General features: G+C 39.1%; 1 protein-coding gene and 1 non-coding gene across 3 annotated transcripts in view; both read right to left on the bottom strand.

Annotated features, from left to right (window-relative positions):
* The window catches only part of LOC145998439 (leucine-rich repeat-containing protein 23-like), a 256,171-nt gene that overhangs the window by 113,160 nt on the left and 120,902 nt on the right, over positions 1-22,109 (bottom strand). The window lies entirely within an intron of this gene.
* TRNAS-GGA (transfer RNA serine (anticodon GGA)) lies at positions 21,327-21,397 on the bottom strand. The gene has a single exon. It is a non-coding gene; the product is annotated as a tRNA-Ser (tRNA).

Raw genomic sequence — 22,109 nt, 5'->3', positions numbered from 1 at the left:
TTTGAGAAACGTTGGCCATTGGTCGCATCACAAACCAAGATCATGCTTTTTAATAAAGATAAAAAACACGAATATTGTATATCGCAGTTTTGTAAGATTGAAGCAAACCACATTCTCGTAATCTAAATTAGCTTGATTTGTTGCACAACAAACCATACGGACCTCATTTTAAAATGTTCTTTCCACAATTCAAGGAATAGCCATGTTGATTATATGTGGATTTTTTCGACGTAGAACATTTATACGCATAACATTCATAAAAGTTTCATAATTTGGAATGCTTATATCAGCAGCTATTCAAAATTCATAGCTATTTGGTTGAATATGTTACATCTTTCAGAAACGTAATAAATTGAATTTTTTTTTCTTACTGTACCATGGCCACTCTGCTAACATCTTAACTAGCCCGAGACATGGGATGTGCAAGGTTGACAGATGCAACAATAAATGTAATTTTTATTTCCAATAACGTATTATCAGCAACTGCCAAAGAGGTTTGAAACGTTTCTTCAAATGTTAGGTTGACATAACGATCACCTACAGATCTCTCACTGTATTTAATTATACAGATTTATTTATTATTTATTGATTTGTTTTGTTTTACTTCGCTTCTTGTGCCACTTTTGGCTAATTTACGAAGATGGGGATGAATGATGATAGTATGAAATTGATGAATGAACAGTCGCAAACATCCATGCCCATGCCGGAATTTGAACCCGGGATCCCTGGCGTCTTAGCGCGATGTGCTAACCACTCCGCCACGGGGGGCAGCTATTATACAGATTGAAAACATAAAAAGCAAATTTCTGAATTGTACACAAGAGAAATATTGTTTCTGTGAATCGGGCACTGAACCCACGACCTCCGAATCGGAAGCATGATTTTTTTTCTCATTGTTCACCTTGCAAAACGACACTTCGTGAACTTTCAGCTGCGATGGGGGGAAATGTGGGACAAAAACCATGTTAGCTTTTCGTTTGTACGCGATTATGATTGAAATCCACACAATACAGAGCAGTCTGATATGAATAACTTTCTTCCTTTACCCCTTTCGTCTTGGTAGAACCGCGTTAAAGAAGCGAAAGGGTTTTTCGACCCTTTTAGAACTTTTTTCGAGAACCCGTCGGGTTCGGCAAAAAGGGGACAACCCGTCAGCTTGATGTATGGCTTCAGACTGGCAGGTTCAGTCCACCGATCTATCAATCACGGTAGCCGCTCGTCCACTGGCTTTTGTTACTTACACCCGTTGCTCTTAGATCCACTGAGGTTGTCCTCCGCCGAGCACAAGGGCAACACTGGACGTGTTTAGTATCACCCTCCGCAAATGAATACGCGCTAATAACTTCGGGGCCGTCGAGTCTTCCCGCTCCTAAATTTTATAAATTGATGCAAAGTTGCGAGGAACGTGGGCTGTGATTAATGGTGTAGAAATCAATAGAAAAAAAGTGAAGGGCACGGATAAAAAACATGAGAGCTGAGGTCAGGTCTTGAAAAAGTTTAGGCCTAAAAATTTCCTCTTCGACGAAGACGCAACGAAGTTGAAAAACGTGGAAAATGCGAAAGTCACGGCCGATCAAAATGAATTTATCCGATTGTGTGTTTTTTCCCCCATCCGATAGCTTCTTTTTTTCAATTTTTCGAGACAGATAAAAAAAGTGCAACTAATCGTGAAAGAGTTAGGAAATCCGGTTACGGAAAAATCGTTCTTGGTGCCAACCCCTTTCTTACCCTTGGGTACCTCCTAAGCTTTTCTCCTGTCCCTTAGGTGCTACGACGCTGAAGGGGGAAAAGTGGGAGTACTCACGTAGTGCATTAATCATCGAGATGACATAACCTGCCATTTTTGGCCCCTGGACTAGGAAAAAATATTTTAAAAAATCGGTTACGTGTCAGATTCCAAACCCTTTCATTGTCCTCTTGGAGTACACCGCACATACGAACGCTTAACTCCTTTGTACCAAGAAACTGGAAGGCATCCTAGCGCAAATAGTGGCCTGCGCCTTTGTGAGGAAGGCATGACAAAATGTGACCGTTACAAGAAATTATCATCGCTGGCTGACTCCGCTGATAATATTTGAAGTTATCCAAGATTTTCAAAATGCCACAAATGAGCACATCGTTAAAAGTTGTAAAATTTACAATATTCTTACATTTTAATAGCAGCATTTTCTAAATTAAATTTGAATACTTTTTCATCCATATGGGGCATTTCATGTCTCTCAATTTTTGAAATGAAATGCTGTAACTTTGTTCCATCTTTGAATTTGAATTTGAATTTAAAATTTTGGGTGCGTCAGCACTTTGCACCCGTCACATTATACTAAAATTTAACTAATAACATAACTAACGTTGGAAGACTAAAATATTATGACTTAGGTTAACAAAACTAAAATAAACATAGCTGTAATGTCGTGTCGTAACTAAAATATTAAAATATTCTGACCGGTTAAAAGCGGGGGCTGTAAAGAGGAACACATAAGGACAAGGCACAGGACAACACACAGAATTATACTGGCCATAGGGCCAGTCGCCAGAGCCTCGTTTGTCTGCAAAATGTAGTCCAGGGTGTACTACGTGGAAGTGAGGTTGACAATTGGGTGAACTACGTGGAAGTTCACCTCTTTATTCCATCTTGCGAGTCAAGACTTGTCATTTGGTTGAGAATTCAAGTAACATAATTAAGTTAGAAGGTATTTACATATTATTCGTTTATTTTGACTTTTTGATTTACTTTGTTTTGTATTATGTTCCACCCGTGACACCAAAAAAACAATTAATGTCCCCTTTAAGTGTCACATTTCCCCTTCAACTCCACCAGAAAATTCAATGGTCAAATTACCTTCTCTCATTGCCTTAAATAATTTATTCTTCATGATTTCAAAATCTACAGAAATTAAATTAAATTTATTATTAAGTAAAGGCTGTGTGTTTTTTTAATCTGACCAACGACACAAAATTGTTCACTTGTAGCTATAAATCCGGGAAAGTATTTTAAGAGTAGTTATGTTGAATCAACAGTGTTTAGTTTCACAATTCATTGCACAGAAACTGTAAGAAAATGTTGTTTAACTATTATTAGAAAAGTTACTTTAATGTCAAAAATGTAGTCTGGGCGTCCCAACCGTGGCAATGGAATGTCCCATGTACCGTAGATAGATAATGGTTCAAAATTACATATGCGTGCACAATAAACACATTTTTAAAAACTGAATCATGAAAATTACAATAATTAGATCAACTATATACACTGTAAGGAAATATACAACCGAGTTAACATCAAAAGTGGTGTAACACAACACAACACCTAATTGAGTGTTAAAGGCTTCCACACTTGACAGCCAAATGGTGCAACCAAGCACCATAGATGGTGATAAACAATTCTAACTCCGCATTCACATCAAAAGAAGGGTCCTGTCGCCACCTTCTTTCATGGTAACTCAGTTCTCATATCTTTTCAATGTAGTAGTCGACCATGGTCATGTTTTACAGTACTTGGATGGTAAAGTAATTGAAGGCCTGTCTGTCTTTCTGTAAATTTAAGAATGCTCTACGTGGTTCAAGTGTATTAACTTGAACACGTAGCATCATAAGTTGCCAAAAAAGTTAAAATATACATCAACAAAACTTCTACCAGTTATGGAAGTCTTAAACTTCAATTTTTGTTGCTACCAGTAGAAAAGGGTGGTCACAGGATTCAACAAAAGACTCCTCAGAACCATTTTTCATCTCGGCTGATCTCAATGCGAATTTTTTCAGAGCTGAATCCTTCCAGATATTTTCCCCCGGTACCAATTATTAAAAACTGCTGCTGAGGAAGCGACAACGCAATCCTTTCCCCCCGTTGTGCAACCCTTTTGGAGGTCTCCGAATTCCCGGACACTTGTGGAATGTTGCTCCGCTCTTCACAAGAACTCTTCTCTTTTCCACCCTTCCAGCTTCATCCTCTTTTCTTCAACCCTTCGGTTTCCACCCTTTCCGGCCTCGACTTCCATTGTGCCTCTGCCAGCATTCACTGGAGCTTGAGAAGAAGTTCGTATCCTGTAAAAAATGGTTCAGGACAAGAAAGGGTAAAAGAGGGTAAGAAAGAAAGGGTTAAATGACCATTCTAAGCTTCTCTGAAGGATTCCCTCGATTTTTCAAAAAAATCAGAAGACGAAAGGGGAGGAAGAGGAGGGGGCAACAACAGCCTCTTCTTTGATTTCTCATCTGGGAGAGCGAAGCAAGTCTACCATGCACTAGCAGTGTTGTAATGAACTGAGGGGGTGGCCGATATGTAATATATATATATTTAAGTAGGATTGTCATCACTTGGTGACTGAAAAATTCTGCAGTAGGCAGGTTGTCCATTGCTCCATACCTTTCTCTTTTATTCCACATCCTATGCTTCTTTAGAGAATAGTTTGATTTATTTAGTTATTTACGTCGCTTTTCTGCCACTTTGGCTAATCGCGACGATGAGGATGAGGGATATTAGGATTAAATTGATGAGGGGACACTCACAAAGAAACACCCATTCCCATGCCCTGACGTACCGCGCTGTGTTAATCCCTACGCCACGGAGGTTGGCTGGGACATTGAGGGGTTCAGAGCTCAAGTGACGTAATTCCATTCAAACAGTTTTGAGAAAAAGGCGCATTTAAATAACTTAGTACTATGTTTAGCTGTTGGAGCACAAACATGGCGGTGTTTTTATGAAAATGAATTTGAAACTTGGGAGATATTTATTTTTAGCACTGAAATGTTGATACTTCACACATCTAAGTTATGAATGTAACTCAATTTTCATGATTTAGTTAGCTAGTTAAGTTGGTGTTTAAAGTCTACTTTATGCACAGTAAGGCTAATCGGGACTGGACCTACAGTATAAAGTGGAATTTGAACTACTATGTGCTTCCACCGGGTATCGAACCTGTGATCTCTTGATTGCAAGAGTAATCTTTACTCTTTACTCCGCAGTATACATACTAATCAATTCAATGTATTATTTTATCATTGTATAGTCTTTATATTATCTTTATTGTATTATCACGATCATTATGTTTTTTTCATTCTTTGTTTTTATGGATTTATTGTATCTCTGACAAGGGTTGGTTGTTAGAACGGCCCATGAGCCGAAACACGCCATTCTATTCTACAGTGCGTTTTTCCGTCCCTTGTGCGCCTGTCGTCGACCCGCTTGGCGCCCGGTCAGACAGCAACTCCCGGCATATCGCGTGTAATATCTCCGCTATGGAAACAGTTGGCTTCGAAATGACTTAAAGTTCTCAGAATTACAGTTACAATTACATTAAAAATAAGCACGTTAATTGTCACAGGTGATGTTGGATATGTGGTCATCGTGCGACAACGTTACCGCTACTCCATCGGGGAGGACCCCTTAACGCAATAGAAAGGACAGAGGAACATCGACCGTGCAGACGGTAAAAAGCGATGAACGTGCATTCAGACAACGTCTAAGTTTAGCGAGGCAAGTACAGAATTATTAACATGTGTTTATGATATCCAGGCTTTTCCCATGCGACTCCTTTATCAAGGGATCAGCTTTTCCGCTTCCCCCTATTCGCGTGTGCTTCGTTTCTTGCATGTTAAATTGCAATGAATTCACTCTTTCGCGGACATAGTTCGCGGAACAGCCGAGAGAACTGTAAATTTTATCACGGCACTTGCAAACAGCCGGGATGCAATCCATTACGGTCTTTCCAGAGTTAGTGCAAAAGCACGTGTGTGTCCTTCTGTCATGTAAGCGTCCACGACGGATAGGCTGCAGCGTTCGTTCCTGGAGTCTTCAAGTCAAAGTTGCAGGATGAAAACTGTCAAAAATTAGTGTAGACAGGGTTGTTGGTTGAAGGTCCAGGAACCGGTAAATTCTAATGGGTTCTATTGGGTTTTCGTAACAGGGCCGGAAACTTTTTTTCTCGCACAATTTAAATTTGGTCCAAGTTGCGTGTTGTTTTATTTCAGTGCCGAACTTGTACCGCATTTAAAATTTATCCTGGAAAAAGGTTCCGGGACCGAATTGAAATGCTTTAAACATAAACAAGGTTCTTTACGGTCCAGAATCCATTTACGCTTGGTGATTTTATCTCCCGGACCGGAATTGAATTCATTTATAATTCCTGGACGTTTAACAAGCCTGGCTGTAGATTCATTTTAGTACTTTTCGTAGTATTACCGAAGGAAAAAGTAGTTATTTTCCCGCGGTGAGGGAAATGAATTGGAATCAAAACGCCATTACTCAGAGGCAGTGGCGGAGATTTGGGGGTGCATGAGGGGCAGTTGCCCCTCCACTTTTTACCCCAGCACTATGACCTCTTAATGCTAAGCCTTGTCTACAAGAGAAAATAAACTGTTCTCCCCGCTTTGGCACCAAATCGCCACTACTGCTCAGATAACAATACGTGCTTCAGAATGAGTAAATTTCAATACCTTAAGGTTACGAGGGACAATTTCGAACTTGGTTGTGAACTGCTACTGAAAAAGACGACAGAGGCAAAACAGAGCATGAACTTCTCCCCCTATTGGAAGTGGAAGCGGTTTTCTAATTTGATTATTAAGCCAGATACGAACTTTGAAAAATATGACGAATAAGTATTAACAGGATCCCATATATTCCTTATGGAGAGGCAACATCAACTTCAAATTACTTCTAATCAAATGGACATTTCGACTTTTCCAACCGGAAATGAAATCTTCAGTCGGGTTTCTTTCCGTGCATATGTTTCTCTACGCCATCGGAAGTTTGAGAAGAAGATAAGAAATAAAATAATACTCCCATAAGCGTGCTACGTTTTCTTCTCCTCCTACGACCATCCAGCGCACAGACCTCTCTTTCCCAGTTTGCCGCAGGGAAACATCTGTGGTGGAGGAGCAGTTTAGGGTCCTCGCGTCTGGATGAACACAAACTGTTCCTGCTGCCCTCAAAGGCCGACCTCCGTTACGGAGTGGTTAGTACAGCGCGCTACGATTCCACGGTGTGTGTCCCTTCATTAATTTCATCCCATTATCACTCATCGTCACAAGCGAGATTAGCCAAAAGTGGCAGAAAAGTGGCGTTAAATTAAAAAACAAAATGACGTCAATTTCTTCTCGGTTTTGTCTTGTGAACCTACGCTTGGCTTGGGGCCTTTTTTTGTCGGATTTTTTTTTTCAAGCGGCTGCAGATCGCACATATTTTCTTGGCACCCTGAAGCCAGACAACACCATAAAATCTGAAATGATTGCTCTCCTAAAGACACCTCACAGTCAAATTTGGACGACACGCACCGACAGCTCAAACTATATGTTAACATGCGTATTGGAGATCTTGACTGTGTTCTTCCGTCGGCAAGTACGCGGTTAATTGCAGCGGTAGGACGTCCACATCCATGCAAGTTGTAATTGATCCCAGCACTTGAAGGGAGGGGGGCAAAGTTGCTTTTTAGCAGTATGGGTGTGGTCGCCATTTGATCTGAGTCATTCCGGCAATTTATCAAAGTCTGTGCACAAGCTGTATGGATTTTCCTTGAAGTTGCCAAGAGATTAACATCAGGGTAACACGAAGCTGATTTTTTTTCGAAAAAACAACAACGCATTACTCTCCAAGCAACGACCTAAATCCAATGAACGAGATTTTCGAAATAGCGTCATCGTTTGACTGAATTACATTAATTTACGAAAGCCCATTCACAGGTTATATTGCAGTTGGTTAACTCCAGACGTTTCTCTAAACAATCCATAGGAGTCCAAAGGGTGTGGCTTGCTTATATGGCTGCGCGGCTGGTACTGTATACCTGTTACGTCATTGTGGGGGGTGGCACCCCACTGTGGCATAACCAGAAATGCTCTTCTGGGGGGTTCCAGTAGAACAACTGCTTGATGTGATTATGGGCAACCTAATACCTTATGTCTACTTCGTTCTGGTCAAGGAGGAAATTGCTACGAGTGAAAGCAGCAGGAAAATTTTAATTGTAAGATATGTCGCATTGCGTAATAAAAACAGGAAAGTACGATATTTGTGATTATGAAGGAAGTGGGGACATTAGCTCATTAGAGTGGTCCGGTCAGATTATGAACAAGTTTTCTTCTCTAAGTACAATGATAACGCCGACGAAGGTAGGGCAATTATAATAAATTTTGGAATTGAATCAAACAATATCTTAAAGAAATTGGATTTTACTACGTTTATTTTAAATCGTAAACAATAGTTATAACCACACAAGTCAATGCGTTTCAATATAACAATAATTCTCTCATGATGAAGACTACAGGGTGGTTCGTAAGTGTGGAAACACAAGTCTAAAACAAATGCGGATAGGAAGACACGAATCGAAAACGTCTGGTTACATGATGGAGAATTGTAACGATTAAGCCTTGTTTCCAATGTTGAAAAACACTAGACCTGCTGACCAAGGTAGATTTCATTACAGAAAAAACACTGTACATGTAACGTTTCAACTCTTTCGCAAATACTGCCTTGGTAAGCATCTTTAGTGTTTTTTCGTGATGGTGAAAAAGTGAAAACTTGTTCACACAGAACCCAAAACATGTCAATTGACTCCAATGACACATTAACGTGCATAAACTGCAAATGATGCACCTTTTAGTGTGTCAAAATACAAATAGAAATGTATAAAAGGGTATTTTTATCAGATGATGTTCCGTGTGATGCATTAAAATGCATTAATTGAGATCAGATAAGATCATTTCTAAGATGATAAAATTATACATTTAGCTGTGTCAACTGATGCATTAAAAGTTAAATCTTGTTATATTTGAAATGATCTTGTCTTATCTTCTCATTATCTTATGCACTTTAACGCATCACACGGAACATCATTTGATAAAAATACCCTTTTATACATTTCTAAGTATATTTTGACACACTAAAAGGGTCATCATTTGCAGTTTATGCACGCTAATGTGTTATTGGAGTCAAATATAGGTGTCAATTGACACGTTTTGGGTTCTGTGTGTAGAATATACAACTAGCATGTTGTCCTTCTTGAAATTGTCAATGCAATTTAACCGATTCATCGATATTGGAGTTACTTTGATAGATGCAAATTTTGGGTAGGGAGAGTAGCATTTAAATAAGTCAGCATAATTTTAAAGATACATTTTTCTTCACGTTGTGTACGAGAAGAGTTTCCATTCATTGTGGACAATATAGTACGTACACCCACACATACATTTTGATAATTAGACCAAAACAAATTCATCAATTTATAATTCATTTCAAGATTTTACTTAACAAAAAAAATGACAATAATTAGTCCAAAGTCGGTTCCGTGTCTTATGTGCCCGAGTACAATAGGTTGAAGATCACCCTTTAGACATTGTAAATGACTGTATGATGGCAACAACAAGAAAATAAAGTTGAAGTGTGACTTTAAGAAAGAGAATATTAATTATGAGGCATTCATCTAAAGATGGGGAAAGAGTTTTGAATGATGCGGAAATGTACCACACTGTTGCTTCTAAAATCTGAAGCCTCCGAACATCTGTGAGTTCCGCTCAATCCTTTCCCGTGCCGCCGTGTCTTTTGCATGCTGTGCGTCCTCTTTTTTTTTCCTCCTACTTTGCAACGCGGAATCGGACAGAAGTTCTCCCTCCTTACCTCTCCTGTGTTCTTTCTTCGGTGTGCGTCTGTGACAGTTAAAAAATTCTTACAGCGAGCCGAGCCGAAAGCTGGCTGGGTCCCACCCCGGGCATCCTTCATGCTATCTTGAAAGTTTCTGGTTCCGTTCATTTTTCATCGTCTCCTTTGACAGAAGTTTTGTGCGGGAAGACACGGTGATGCAGCGAGTCTCTCAGACCAGTTTCCACGCTCAGGAGTTCCTTTAAGTTCACCGATCTCGTCCATGGAAAAAAGGGAAAAATCATTTTCCATAAAAATGCCGAAAGGGTAAGTTCTCCACTGGTCCCATTTTTCCATCTTTCTTTGCGACTATCATTGGCGGTAAAGCACCTGGTCCTTCTTCAGCCTATCCTTGAAGGCACAGGAAAGGGAAGGGGGTTCCTGTTTTGGGCGCCTTTTCTAGATCGCCCCCAAGATATCCGTGGGAGAAAGGGTTAGATGAACGATCAAGAACATTTGAGTGGACTTGCATACAAATTTTGATGAAATCTATTGTACCTGATAAAATGGGGAAGGAGAGGAATTATCAACAGTAGGGTAAAACCGGTTCCTTCGCGTTTCGCTCGTTCCTTTTAGGAGTTCGAACACTGCTCGCACTTATTAGGATTTTTCATTCTATAGCGTCTTGTGTGCACTTTTAAGCCTTTTCGAAAAGCTGAAAAAAGATAAAGAAGAGGGAACGAGTAAAAAGACGAAAGAAGGAAAAGGGTGGTACTTAAACGTGACGGTATCTTCTCTATCCTTCTGGGTGGCTACCCCTGAGATTTGGGTTGAATGGGGGAATGCCGGGTCACAACTTTTATGCACACAGAAGAATCCTCACAAAGGAAGCTCCTCGGGCTGCAGTTTCTGGTTCTTGGAATTAAGAACCAGACAAAATTCGCACAATACACGCACATATGCGGACGCACGTGGTATTTGGCCAGGAAGATCTGAAGTCCATATTTTAGTATTACACATTTCGCTGACAGCTGTAATGCAGAATCTAAATATAGAATAAAGTAACTTGGAACAAAATAGCCTTTCAGTCCGATATTAGTTAAAGTAACAAAATTTTGAAAATTTGAATCAGAAATTAATTTTGGTCTTTACCCCTTCCCTGTAGCAAACTTGAAGGGAAGAGCGACCATAAAGATATCGTCAATATGTACACTAGTGTCCAAAATTAAAGCAACAAACAGAAATCCTTTCCTCGCGTGATTTTTTTTGTTGATAAATTTGCCACGTTTAACCTGTCGCTATCGTGATTTTTTTGTTGATAAAACCTGGCAGGGGTGCCCACAAGGGGGTTTTATAGCGCAGGTTGCACCATCAAGATTTAGGGGGGGGGGGATTTTTTCCCTTCAAATAATATAAAATTCAACATTTATTTCTTTTCCGAAATATATGTAAAAATTTTACACCTTAAATATTTAATCCATTAGATGAAAAAATGGAAGTGTTTAGAGCATTATCGAAAGGGGGTATCGAACTCCTATATATTAGGCCCTAATTGACACGTGGGTTCTGAGGGGGATTCTGAATTAAACTTTGCAACTCTAAATTTTGGTGGTAGGATTGAGTATGAAATTTGAAGGGGGAGATAGAAAGCTCTTGATAAAATGTTAAATCTTAGATTGTCAAGGGATTTCTGTAGTGGTGAAAAAGTTCGAACATTACATTTTGGAGACTGTATTTAGCGATAAGGCATCCATACGTTTTCGACCCCGAATGTGCCAAAGGAAAAGAATAAGACTAAATATCTCGGGATCTTAAGAAAGTATTGACACCCCATTAAATTAATATTCTTCACAGCCTGCAAAGAAATGGATGTAAAAATTTTGTTGCTACGATTTGTGTTTGGCGCTTTAATGAGATGAATATGAAGTTTTTATACTAAAGCTGCATTACAAGACAAGCGATATTCTCGATTAATTGATTTGGTTTTTTAAGTCCACTTTGTGCACTCTAAGGCTAATCGGGACTGAACCTACGGTTTAAAGTGGGGTTCACGCGGTATTCTCGATTATGATGAACGATTTTAGGGGTGGTCTTGAGTGATGGCACCCCTGTTTAGGGAGGAGGGGCAGATCAATTATAATGTTCAGTAAAGCTAAGAAAAAGTTACTTTCGGTAGACACGCTGTTGTAATTAAATATTTTGTGGGGATTACGGTATGGTTTAAGGGCGCGAATGATATGATTTTGGGGAAACGCATGACATGATTTTTGGGGGATGCGCCATTAGCCTTGGAGGGATGGACACCCCTGAATCCTGGCACATTAAGGTTAGTTTATTTTCTATCTTAAACCAGTTGCCTATGACATCATAAATATTACTATCACCTGATCGTATTATGTGGTCAAATGGACACACGGGAAAGAATTTCCGTTTGTTCCATTTAATTTTGGACATCAGTATAGATGCAACCGCAAATTTGATTCATCATAAATAATGCAAAAGACTAACTATAAAGAGACTTGCCGCAAAATTAAGCTAAGGAAAACAATCTATATATAGACTCTGCATCAAATAAATATTCCATATTAGGTAAGATCAAAGGCAAAGTCCCCGCTGTATACAGCACCATGCCATGAAGGCACATTTAGGGTATTTGGGGGGATGGCCCCACACCACCACTACATATTTTCGATCTCGGCCATTTTGGAGGTGATTTGATCAGCACCACACTCCAGGGTTGCCCCCAGATACATATTGATTTTAGCCTGGGTGAACTCCAGAGCCACTTTATGCAGGGACTAGGCCGGTAAATTCCAATCTCGGAACACCCACGCCAGGAATCGAACCCGGGACTCCCGCATGGCAACTAGACCACCGCGGCTCTAATTCCATATTGCAAAAAGAAAAAATTTCCAGGAACTGAGAAAGCATCAACAATGGATTTTTTGATGGCCAATAGCCCACATAGACTAATAATAGCACGTAAAAGTGGTGTCTATAAAAATTACTAGCTGCAATACAAGACAGGTTAATTTTCCAATACCGCAAAAGAGGCCAAATTTTAGAGAGTCTATGTATAGCTCCGCCACAGGGAATGGGTTAATGGGTTAATCTATGTAACATATTAATATGGATATAGTCGCCAACTTTATAGAGAAAGACATATTTCATAGGAGGAGCAGGCACTACATGCACATTCCACTTATAAAACATTGATTATGTCAATCTTTTCCCACCCCCAAATTTAATAGAAGTTGGTAGTAGATTCAACTCCCGGTGGAGGCATACAGTGGTTAGTCACTTTAAACTATGGATTCAGTCCCGATTAGCCTGAGTGTAAAGTGGACCTAAACTATAAGGTACGTAGGTATCAGTCCTTATTGTTATTAATTATTGTTCATCCCTAGTGTGTGTGTGTATCCCTTACCCCACTCACTCCCATATGTACCAATTCTTCAAGCAAATTTAACGAACTTCGTGTCTCACCTGGAAATTTCTTTCTGAACGAAACTAACTTTTCTTTTTGTTTGGTCGTCAAAAACGAAATGTTCAATTTGTCACGGATCTCAACCGTAACATTTAACAGATCCTGTCGGTTTGTTCAGAGTGTCAGAACAAAAATAACACCTTTACTTCAAGGAGAGACAAGCGGCGTGGCAGTTTACTTTTGGCTGTCGTAGGAGTTCTAAGGCCGACAGAAACATCGCATGATCCGACACAAAGATTCGGATTTTAGCTTTCTTATTTTAGCATTCCCGCGTACCGGTTCCTCAGTTCCAAAAAAGGCACCAAGCTGTAAAATTAATAAGCCACACCTGCATTTAACATGATTCTACAAGCTGTGATGTTTATGAAATTCGTGATGGTTCATGCAGCTAACGGGGCTCTGGCGTCTGGCCCCAAAGTCCAATGTGGTGTTTGTGTTCATTGCATTGTGCATGTGTGTTTGTGAGTGTCCATTTCATCTTCATTTTCTATTAATCACCATTCATCCATAACGTCGCGATAAGTTGGAGGAAATCGACAAAAAGTAAACTAAATACTAAACCCTAATTTTAAGTTGCATGTTTAAAATTTGTACTGAGTTTTAATTAGTGATTGATAACCACAAAAGGGGATATGGACTGAAAAAATACAAATGTATTGCAATTATGGGTACAGGTCCATTTATAAATACAAATTTGAAATCTTATCATTTTTCCTTCTGCCTTTTGGGATTAGTAAATTACAGTTTTGAAGAATATTTTTTGTATAATTTTACTTGGCCTCCCCGATAGCGTGGTGCTAATCCTGTCGGCTTGTAATCAAAGGGTATAGAGTTCGATAACCGGTGGAGGCTCGTCGGATTCCACTTTTAAACTGTAGGTCCAGTCCCTTCGCATAAAGTGCACTTAAACTTTGGATGAATATTTTGAAGGCAAATATAGCTACTTTATCGACCTTTTTAAAACAATTTCGATCGTTTTAAATCATATTCTCAAGAACCGGCTGGATTCTAGAAATAGCATGTACAGTCATGGAAAAAAGTTCTTCCCCATAAGGCTTTAATAGGAGCAAGTAATGCAGGAGGGTAGGCAACACATATTGCACCCTTCGATGATCGGGTGATTTTGCCTGTCTTAACACCGAGAAATGTGTTCCACGCGAAGGTCAACATGACAGGAAAGCAAAGAGGGTCACGTGACTATTGGTTACGTGGAGTGTTGTGTTTCTCCACGTCCCCAGTTCTTGATCCACATTGCAGAAAAAGTAGAGCTGCATGCAATATATGAAAATATGTTGTTTTCAACTACACGCTTAATTATGATTTTCCCAATTGTAAATCTATCAGACGTGTCTCCCGATTTAGTCGGGACAGTCTTTTACTTTGAATTCCTGTTTGTCATAGGCGTAACTTGACGGGAGCAGAAAGGGCATTTGTAACCCCCCCCCCCCAAAAAAAATCAGGTTTCTTAAAGCTGCTAAAACAGGAATTAAATACTATGATTTGACGCGTCCAAAAAAAGTATTATATTGAAAGATTTTTCCCAAATACGTAGATAGCAAATTAATACTTTGAAAGTGTCTCAGATTTGTTTATTGTCACAACTTAGTGTGGCACAGGTCTACTACAAAAGTGGAATTTCGTAACAGAAATATGAACCCACTCCTTTTATTTCGTAGCCGATTTCATCTTGAAACTGAAATTAAGAATATTAGTTAACAATGTCATTGGTAAACAATAAAAAAATGTGTTAGACCCAATTCTTTAATACCTTATCATAATCTTTATCGCAAGTTTAAATTTTGTTGTAAGTCCACTTTATGCAAAAAAGAAAAAAAGGTAAAGTTCTCACCTGTGCTTGGCGCTACGCCATGAAGACGTATAGGGGGTGTGGGGGTAACGCCCCACACTTTCTTGATTCGTTCGTGAGTGGGGGTGATGTGATCAGCATCACGCCCCTGACCGCCTTTACCCCCAGGGTTTCCCCCAGGTACCCATGTCATTCGACGCTGGGTGGGCGCTGGGGCCGCTTCCAACGTTAGAAAAGTTCCCGGGCTTGAACCGGCCGGGAATCGAACCCGGGACCTATAGCACGGTAGTCAGACGCGTTACCGACTGAGTCACCGGCACAGACAGACTAATCTGAAGTGCATACAGTTTAAAGTGGGATCCGAACCACTATGTGCGATCACCTGGTATCGTACCCCAGACCCCTTGATTACAAGGCCTTCCACTACGCCATCAGTGAGGCGCACACAATCTTTGTATTTCGACCTTTTTAAACCTATATGTATCATATAAGAGGTTGTTTAACGTTGCTATGCCTCTATGGATTATATTTAGCCAGTATTCGAGCACATAGCGTCAGATTTCATAGAATATAAGCTTCTCTTCCATGTTTATGGTTTCCTGTCTGCAGTAGAAAAACTGGCAGGTTCCCATAGCTTTTCTTTCAACAGTCTTCCAATGGTTGCATATCATATCACTCAAATTTGATTCATTCGTTTCAAACACAATCCCTGATGGCGCAGTGGGATCGTGGGCGCCTTGTAATTAAGGGATCCCGGGTTCGATACTCGGTGGAGGAACATAGTGGTTCGGATCCCCCTTTAAACTGTAGGTCCATTCACGATTAGCCTAACAGGACATAAAGTGGACTTAAGACACCAAATCAAGCAACCAACACAATCGCGTTATTGTCCAGATTATCGAATCCAGAACCTTCGTCGCGAATAACATAAGCAGGAAGACAACGTGAAATAACCGAACAGAAACAGAACCTAAAACCTACATCGGATAGATTGGATTAAGTCGACGATACAGCACGGGTTCTGAAATGAAAAAGAATACGAAAGTTGAATGACCTCTATACGCACCCACTTTTCCTCCACTCAATGGGGAAGATATCCTTCTAGCTGAGAAGCCTTTACGTAGGAGTGCCCTGAGGGAACTTCAAGGCCACGATGATAAAGTGTTTTACGTGCAATGACGGGACCAAAACATACGTCAGATAGCTGTGTTCCTCCTTATTTCGTACGCCATTGATAACTGGAACACGTGACCTCGTCTTTGGTAGAGCAGAAGCCTGCTTGCTTGCCACCACCCTTTAGTTCAGTGACCTTCGCCCGTAGTCAGCAAGAGTAAATGACTCACCATATACTTGTTGTCTGTGAGGCTACACAAGAATAGATATTTCGTTAGTGGCTGTAAGTATTGTTTCATCTGCAGTTATATCAGTTAACATTTCAATAGTTTCCTTCCTAATGGTTACGTTAGTGATAAACATGTAAATTAGTTCTCGAGAGTGAACGTTTTATCTATTTGAACGGGGGATTTTTATACAGCCTGCATGTATTATTTTTTCCTGAAACAAGAAGAAATTCGAAGACGCAAAAAGAGTTGTATAAGAGTAGTTAACAAAAGGAAAAAAGAAGAAGAAAACGAAAATGTAAATGCTCAAATAAATTATGATAGAGATCGAGTGAATAACATTTTGTCATGGGGCCTCCTTGATGGCGTAGTGATAACGTCGTTGCCTTGTAATCAGTGGATCCCGGGTTTGATACACGGTGGATGCACATAGTGGTTAGTACCCCACTTTAAACTGAAGGTCGAGTCCAGATTAGCATATCTGTGCACCAAACCAAAACTAAGAAAGAAATTGTCACAGTGTAAGAAAATTTCATGTTCAACCAGATACGAAACAAAAGGGAATAATATATTGCAGGTTGTAGTTCACATCTGTAGCATCTAACCAGCACAATTATGAATCGCAACATATCGTATGAGATCCATTTTTATTATACATGTATGATAATATAAGAGAAGTAGAGGAAAGAGAAAACCAAGCGAAACACGGACGCCTTCTCCAGAATTTCAAATCTCGTTACATAAGGTTCTGGGTTGGAGTCCCGAACAGGCATGACTTTCTTGTTCTTGTCCTTTTATCTGCTTCATTTCATCATAATTCATCGTTATGGTTTACCTGCAGGGGAAGAATAATGACAATAATTGCCAATACAAAGCCAATGACAAACAGAACAACTCGATTACGGAGGTGCCAAGAAGAAACGAGACTTGACAGTGTCTCCGTCTCTCTGTATGTCGAATTGAAAATTGCTCTCCCGTTCTCGGTCTCGATTAGTTAAATATAGAAATCGAAAATGTATGTGAATGAATATACATGTATTTCATATATTCCGGTTTTGTAGGAGATTTCGTGAGAGATGAAGTAAGTACTCTTCCATCGTATTTATTTTTATAATTTTTATTGCCTGTTCGATGATCGCGACGATAAGGACGAGTGACCATTACATGAAATTGATGACGAAATAGTCAAACACCCCCGACAAGGACGGTACTCAAACCCGGGAACTTTGGCGACGATATCGAATGTCAATCACTTAATGAGCTTGACCACCGAGCCTGCTTAATGTTGTTTCTGTCAGGTAATTCGTAATAATATCCCACATTCACTATCATTTGCTTCATAATTTATCTTATTGTTGTGATTAACCTGAATTCAAAGAATTAGTTGAAAGGCAAAAATGCAAGATTGAATGTCTCTGATGTTACTTCGTGCCGAATAATATGACGTGGTATTATGATATGAATTTTTTAATCATATAATATGCCTATTCATTCCATTGATTGATCCCAATGGAGCACACAAAATATGGTATAATGTCCACTCCATGGAGGAGTGGTTAGCACAGCGCGCTACGATGCCATGGGTCCCTGGTTAGAATCTCGACTTGGGCGTGGGTGTCCTTGGTGAGTGTCCCTTCATCAATTTCATCATAGCATCATTCATCTTCATCGTCGCTATTTGCCAAAAGTGAAAGAATAGCAAATCTAAATAACAAACATCCAATCAAATCGAACATCTCTACCGATTTAATTCTATACGGTACCGAATTCCCACTTTATTACTGCATCTTAAGTCATTTTACAGCATCTCAATTGTTTTCCGATTCGAAAACATTTGGAATGTTGTTTTGTGCAGTTGATTGTGCATTGTTTCGTTGTTTGGATTGTTTAATTAACGTCGCATTAATTAGTTTTAGACCAATCGTGACGGGGGAAGCAAGAGCACAAAGAAAGCGAAAAAGACAAGGAAGAGACCACGGCTTTCTTTAAAGATAGCATCCTGTGAATACAACTCAAGTGACTGCAGAATATTATGAATAAAATTTATTTCGCTTTTTCCTTTTATTTCTGTTTCAGTTATTTTACTTCGCTTTTCTTCTACCACTCGCGTTACTCGTGTCGGTGAGGAAGAATTATAAACTCGTGAAATGGACGATGGTACAAACAAATATATGCCTCTCCCACGGTCGATTTGGTTTGGTTTGATTTGGTGTTTTAAGTCCACTTTATGCGCAGTAAGGCTAATCGGGACTGGACCTACAGTTTAAAGTGGGATCCGAACCATTTGTGCCTCCACCGGGTATCGAACCCGGGACTCCCACGGTTCGAAACTGTCAGTACAAAATATTGTCTTATTTTTAAAATTTACGGGCAAATATGGTTTGTCACGTAGCAATTTTCGCTTATCTCTTTTTCAAGGGGTTCCATTGCCTCTCTGATGTCGTAGTGGTAACGTCTTCGCCATGTAATGAAAGGCTTCCGAATTCAATACCAAATAGAGACGCATTTGGTTCGGATCCCACTTTAATCTGTAATGAACCAGTGCATGAACTGGACTTAAAACAATTAACGTGTGGCATGTGGTCTGTGATGAGAACCATCATTTAAGCGAACCTTCTTGACAATGACTCTAATATCACTTGAAAGAATAGTATTTCCTTACGAGTAGCTCTTGTCAAGAAACCAGTTCCTGAAATTTTCTTCTGGAGGCATCGTAGCACCCAGCTGTTTGTTGTGGCTGGGGCACGAGTCATGTGACTCATGCTATCAAAGCTCAATCCTTCCCGAGAACTCGGAATCACCAGGCAAACTTAAGCGAATATTTTGTTATTTGGGTTGCATAAACAATAGGCTTTAAGACGTTACGAAATTCTACGTCCCGTGGCCCAGGTATTATTTTCTAAGACTGTACGTTTAATGGAAAGAAGGCTAACCCTTGACAGCCTAAAAATGAAGAGCGTCTTCCTCCTTCCTCATAACATTTTAGCAAGATTAGGGCAAGCGTATTTATCAGAGATATGTATTTTATTCTGCATTTAGGATGAACCCCTACTAGCCGTGCTACTTCCGAAGCCAGCCAATCCTTTTTTTTTTTTTTTAAATTTCCTCTCTTTTCGAAAAACCGCTATGATAGTTATTCAAAATTCGAAAAGATAACATTTTCCAAAGCAAACACGTAAATCTTCATGTGGTTTGCATTCGCTGTTGTCTTAGATATTTAATAGGCTTCCGTAGTCACGAAACTGTCGGTCGCAATTACTGTATGTTGTCAACAGTGAACGCAAACACGCGAGTATTCACGTAAATGCTCTAGAACAGTGGTTCTAAAAGAAAAATTCTCATTGTATCCTTTGGTCGTAACAAAACGCCTAATGTACCCCCACCATACGTTTTCTCCGAATAGTGGGTTTTGGGGATTTTTTTTGGCTGCCTGATTGGTGGGGCGTTTTGATATGTTGGAGGCGTGTATCTGGATAGAGCAAGATGGCATTCGGGCTGTATGTGGAAAGATGGTAAACAAATAATCATTACAATCGTATGTTTATTATTTTATTGTTTCTACTTTTACAATCTTTATCTTAGTTACAAAAATAAAAATGTGAAACACAAAACTTTACTTCCTTTCAACAACTCTGGAAAAATTATTTGAAAAATTAAAGAACAAAAATAAGTTTGTAAACAAACGGTCAAGCACGATTTTGGAGTTTGTTTTTATTGTAAATCCTCAGAGTTTCTAGTGAGAAGGATGTTCCTGCATAGCCTGTCACAGTTTCTTGATGTCTGGTTGTGCACTTGAAACTTTCAAGCGCCACTTTATACTGTATGTCCAGTTCCGATTAGCCTTTCTGTGCATAAAGTGGACTTAAAACAACAATTCGAACTAATTCAATTCAAACTTTCAAGCGGAGATTCGGCTCCAAATTTAGTCCATTATAGATTTCGAAACAGTCTTTTGTTTCAGAACATATTTGAATTTGAATTTTTAATATTTTTGGGTGCGTCAGCACTGAGGCTATTTTGAACCCGTCACTCTATACGGGGTCCAGACACTTACCATAACAAAAATAAAAGCGTGTCTCAAAACTAAAATGTCCTTACCTTGGTTAAAAGCTGAGACTAAAAAGGGCGCTCAGCACAAATAAGGACAAAACACAGGACGACACAGAATTATACTGGCCATGGGACCAGTCGCCAGGGCCTCGTTAGTCTGCAGTCCAGGGTGTACTACGTGGAAGTGAGGTTGACTATTCGGTGCACTACGTGGATGAAGCACCCCTTACACACAGAGAAAAATGTTTGTTTGGATTAACCAAAAAAATGGTAGTGGCAAACAAATAGTTTGTTTAAATAGGCGCCAACCAAACAATTGTTCACCAGTACCAAAAGATTTGGTCAAGTTCTATTTGTTTGTCATAAACAATTTTTTGGTTACCAATACCAAATATTATTTTGGTAAATCTAACCAAATCTAGCCCATTTGTTTAGAAAAACCAAATAATTTAGTCAAAATTACCAAATTTGCTTCTTTTACCAAATGTATTTACTTAAGGGTACCAAATGATTTGTTTTGGGTAACAAAATAATTTAATCAAATTTACCAAACCTGGTTAATTGTTGTTTATCATTACCAAATATTTTGCTACAGGAACAAAATAATTTAGTAAAATCTACTAAATTTGCCTGATGTTATCAAGCAGTTATATTTATGTTTACCAAATGATTTGTTTAGAATAACACAATGATTTATTCAGAATTACTAAATGTGGCTAATTTTACCATGCAATATTTTTATCATTTCCAAATTATTTGTCTAGAGGAAACAAATTCTCAATTACCAAATTTGGTAAATATGTTAAACATGACTACATAGTTTACTAGCTGGAATGTGAGCATCCTTGGTGCTAAAAAAACAAATTCATGAAGAAACCATAAACAAGAAAACTGTGGCGTATGCTGAAAATTTGGCCCAATTTTACACAATTCTTATTTATTGTATGTATGTATTATATATTAATTAGATACAAATGAATTTAAAAAAAACAAGGCAGGCATGCAAGTAAAAAAAAAAAACCAGATGATCGATAATTTCAAATTTTCCAACAATTTCTATACATGTAGATTTTCAGCGAAAAATGCAGGCTCGACCAGGACTCGAACCCGGGTCTCTGGCAATCCGTGCCATTGCTCTACCACTGAGCTACCGAGCCGGCCTGGCTTCCCCTGCATTTTCGCTGGCGCTGTTTTACCTGTGTGAAAATTGTCTCTGCAAGAGTTACTGCAACGGGATCTGTTGCCTTTGAAACACTATAGACGTCGACGTTGCCTGGTTCCTCCCAGCGTAGAGATGTCAATCCATTAAATTAGGCACACACAGGAGATGTACTATGTAGATTTTCAGCGAAAATACATAGTACATCTCCTGTGTGTGCCTAATTTAATGAATTTCTATACAGTATAACAAGTTTGTTTACCGATGGTATACCAGATAACGTAGGAGAATAAGCCTCTGCAAAAGAATGCAGATTTCCCCATTTCAGGGCAGACCTTGAACATAAAAACTAGTAAAAGTTTTTAAGTTGGCCACTTCACACATGATCACGGATCAAGCTGCGCAAGGGAAATCAAATGAGACCATTCGATGGATCTCTTAATTACAGACTTTTTCAGTTATAAACTTTTTTTTAAATTTTCTCATAACATAAAATGTACATCCATGTAAAACAAATATTTTCAAATGTTTCAATGTAATTTCCTTACAGAAATAATAAAGTCATGAGAAAAAATTAACAATAAGATGCATGTTACACCTTATTCAGAGAATATGAAAATAGGAAAAATACTTCATATCATAAAATTCATATACAATTAGGACCAATTTATATCTCAATTCTTCATTGCATGAGCATGCAATGCTTAAAA

This window comes from Lepisma saccharinum, chromosome 14 (assembly GCF_977018435.1).
Source record: "Lepisma saccharinum chromosome 14, izLepSacc3.1, whole genome shotgun sequence".
NCBI lineage: Eukaryota > Metazoa > Arthropoda > Insecta > Zygentoma > Lepismatidae > Lepisma > Lepisma saccharinum.
This window is presented reverse-complemented; position numbering and strand designations above follow the sequence as displayed.